A 4,203-nucleotide genomic window follows, 5' to 3' on the forward strand; every position below is an offset into this window, starting at 1 on the left:
TTTTTTTATTTTTGTAAATATATAAAGATTATTTTAATCTAAGAATTTAATCTACTTCTAATATCAATTCTATTATATTACAAAAAAACTGTTCCTATATTTGATGCAAATGACCTCTTTCATTGTATCACAATGCAGCTTTTTTAGTGATAAACATCCACACATTGGTTTATTTTAATACAATATAATAGCAAAACTGATGAGACAAAACATTTTGACAGTTGCTGCTTTTTATTGCTTTATATGCTGTTCTTTGCTTGCAGCTACAAGAAACAGGTTTTAAAATATCACACAATGTTCCACCAGCTATGGATGACATCTGTCAGTCACACATTTTCTAATATATGCCGATTTTTGATTTCACCATTGTTAGCATAATGTTTATATGCTTCATTTGGTCATAATGTTTGGGCTAATCATGTATAGTTAGTTTGACAATCTGTCATTTCCAATACCCTGTAATTCCTAGCTAATGGGACCAGTATACATACGTAATGCACATATCATATTTACATATAAGGATAAATTAGAATTTATGATTCAAGATATAATTTGTTCCCTCGAAAAATGAAAAAAAAAACAAAACAAAAAAACAGAGTGACCACAGAAAAAATTCAGTTTATGTAAATGCCCTGCTGTTGTTGTGAGCTGCTGTGGGACCTTCTGCAAGAAGGATTCATATTAATTGATTTGTTCTCAGAAAAAAATGGAGGATGTCTGAAAACCTGGAGACTGTGACTGAAGAAGTTCCAATGGTAATGTATATCATTAGCTAGCCTTCTGTCATGTAGCTTAATTATACAGATGTTTAACTCTTATTAGCTGACAAATTATCCTGCAATGTGTCTGATAGCTGGATGCTGATCAAGCAATAGTATATGATGGGATCCATGAGCGAGAGGCAGCTGAAGGAGAAACTTAGTCATGTGAGAACGCATCGCTGGTGACAATGATGACATTGAACCAAAGACGTGGACAACATTGACAATGACGTCAAAACCAGGAAGGAGAGGAGAAACAGAATATGTTGAAATAAAGACAGAAAAAAGGGACAATGATGATCATGTGTTGTTGCAGCACTTACAAAAAAGAAAAATCATTCAGATATTAGGCTATGTTGTTTAATGCAGTCTAAATAAAACAATAACAGGGTTTCTAATATAGATGTACATCCTGGCAAAGAGGTTTTCATAAAAAACACTCTCATGTGATGGCTTCTTGTAAGTGGCAGTCCTTAGTGGGGATTAGCTAAAGATATCAAGACATGCAATCTTAATCTAATGCTATGCTACTCCACTTCATTTAATACAAGGAAACTTTGAGGTGCCAACTATACTGTGTAAATAATGTAATAAATCTACTTATAAACTCCAACTTCAACAAAAGCATAACCAAAGTGAAACTGTGTGAATCTTTGTTCTTTGTTCGTTCTTGTATGCAAAAAAGCATCTGTACATTTCACATATGTCTGTATCAGGTAAAATCAGTAGCTTCATGTAAGTTTTTGTTTTATCACTTCAATAAAATTCAAATCTAAGTTCAAAGTAAATGTGATCATTATTATGCTTGTAATAGCTGTTGTTCAGTTTTCTTCTATGGCTTAAAATCTTGTGAATTCACAGATAACTGTTATAGTCTACTACTGTGGTAAACTGTGAGAACAGGACATTTAGAAAATCTACTGGAGCTCACATTAGAAATTATTGTGAGTTGTGAGTATTTTACTCACACTGAGCTGCTAAAACAGATCGTGTGTTCCCCCACTTGCCAAATTTCACTTTAACCACTGACTGTTTTTTTCTGTTTTTTGGTGTGGAGGCAAAGCCACCCAACATCATGCAGGCAACAGAAAATGTATATTTTAAATAACAGATTAAGTCTGAGTACATTCATTAGAATTGTAATTAAAATTTAGATTAACTTGTTTTCTCATTTACTAATATTATATTCTGTAATATTACTAATTACAGAATTTCTGTACTCTTGCCTCCTCTGCCTGTGCCCCCGTGAACGAGAACACCTTCACTGTTTTTGTTTTCAAGTTTCAGAAGCTGTCAAGGTCAAGGCTCAGGACTTGCTCCATATTTCGAGTGTTGTTCACCTCTTAAAACTGTTTCCTTTCTCCGTGTTCTGTCCACACTAGTAAACATGCTGTGTGCTTTGAGGCCACAGAAAATTTCAGCTATTTCTTGATTTGGTGCCTCTCAGTCGAGGGATGCCTGTGTTGTGCTGGACACCTGGAAATCCTGCTATTGCAAAAGTCCAGCTCAGTCCTTCAGGCTATTTCTCATCTCCACAAAAACAGAACCCTGGAGAGGTGCTTGCAGTAGTTTTAGTTTCTTTCAGTTTTCTTTTGCAACCTACAGAAAAATTGTGTGAATTTACAGATGACTGTTATAGTGTCTTACTGTGGTAAACTCTGAGAACATGTTTGGCCAGACTGAAACTATACTGATGTCTATTTAGGAAGTACATAAATATATACTTTAGTTCTCGCGAGAACAGTAACTGCAGATTATACTAATTCATACCACAATATACAGATCAAACATGAAACTGCATTTATGTAGAAGTGTTGAGGTTCGTTCGATTTGGGTTAGAGAAGAAAGCAGGCTGAGTCCGGGGTAGGTGTCAAAAATAGTGATCTTTATTTACACACTTTGCGCAGAAGTGTGGGAAGAAAACTTGCAACACATTCTCCGCCAGGCGGAGGCTCTTCATCTTTATATTACCGTGATGACGTCACAGTTAGATCTTTACTGGAAATGATAACAGTTTCCCCACAATCCAAAAGTTCTCCTTATATGGACATCAACTGCTACTTTTAGAGAAAAACAAGTGTGTATTACATTGTGCATTTTGTGATAGTGTATCTATCTGAGAAAGACTGTCCTAAGACGACCTTCCTATTCTTAATAAGTGTGTGTGTAAACGTGCGTGTTTTTACATAACTATGTGCATGTTATTAAAGGCCTGAGTACGTGCAGAACTGAATGTAGACAGGCCAGGGTCCAACAGGACCCACGAATTCGGATGGTTACAAAATATGCAACAGCTTAAGCGGATAGAAAGAATAATACAGAACAACAATAGACTGATTAAAGTGCTGATAATCTGTGTGCATTAATATTTGCTCAGAATAACATAGATGTGATGTCAACTGATTCAACAATGGTAAATGATTAATCTATGATAATTCTGATTATAACTGTGATCATAAGAATACGAAATAAAATATCTCTTGTCCACAAGAAACTTTGTCTTTAAATCTACCAATATTTAAACAGTTTGAAACAATACCTCAACTGCTCACTGCTCTGGACATTCTCCTGAAATCATGTGGACGTGAAGAGAGCGAGTCAGAATGACACAGACATAAGAGAAAACATTTAGCGTCTCATTGCTAAATATGAGGTCAGTCTCTTGATCATTAATATGCAAATTGCCATGACCACCAGTCTGCAGTCAGCTGAGACTAAAGAAGTCACTTGGATGGGTGATGAAACGTTTCTCAGAATCAAATTTGTGGGAGTATTGCTGTAGGTTTTTGACACCTGTAACTGTGACGTTTGCATCAGAAATCAACATATAGACATTCTTCAGCTTACTAACAATAATAACTCGATATGATCTAGAGTCTGACTCATCGAGGTCATTGAAGCTTTTTTTCAGATCTGACTTCAGCACTGACAACCTCCCTTGAAACGTAAATGCTGCTTTCTTAGAGCTTCCATGATGTTTGTGTCAAATGACATCAGAACCATCTTCTGTAATAACAGAACGTGACAAAACAACACAGTCCAGCCTTTGCTGTTATTTATTTAATTTACTTCTTTTTGCATCTTTAACATGTTTCCAGGAAGTTATTCTATACTCTGTCCGCCACTATTTCCTCTTAGACTACAGCCACATTTAGAGCTAAAACCACCATTAATGTGACATTTTAACAGCAATGAAATCAGGGATTATTTTTAGTATCAAGTGTGAAGCTTTGAAATATTTGGGAGATTCAGGGAGTTCTGCATCTATGTTAATGATGTTTTTGGTGCAACTAAATAAAATAATAGCCACATATTTAATTATGATTTGTATTAATATGAAAAGAGAAACTCCCACAGATATTTGAAAGAACTTCTGTCTTTGCTAGAGATGGATTTCAAGTTTGCTGGGTTGCAAAATGTCATTTAGGTGAGTGATGAAATT

The 4,203-nt window shown here is 35.3% G+C and overlaps 1 long non-coding RNA gene across 1 annotated transcript; it reads left to right on the top strand.

Moving 5' to 3' along the window:
• Positions 1–61: 61 nt before the first annotated feature.
• LOC121812742 lies at positions 62–1,120 on the top strand. Its single transcript, XR_006053285.1, has 2 exons — positions 62–755; positions 854–1,120. It is a non-coding gene; the product is annotated as an uncharacterized LOC121812742 (long non-coding RNA).
• Positions 1,121–4,203: the final 3,083 nt, after the last annotated feature.

The sequence above is a fragment of the Haplochromis burtoni genome, unplaced genomic scaffold (assembly GCF_018398535.1).
Source record: "Haplochromis burtoni strain Fernald_Lab_line unplaced genomic scaffold, NCSU_Asbu1 Contig_773, whole genome shotgun sequence".
In the NCBI taxonomy this organism is placed as follows: domain Eukaryota; kingdom Metazoa; phylum Chordata; class Actinopteri; order Cichliformes; family Cichlidae; genus Haplochromis; species Haplochromis burtoni.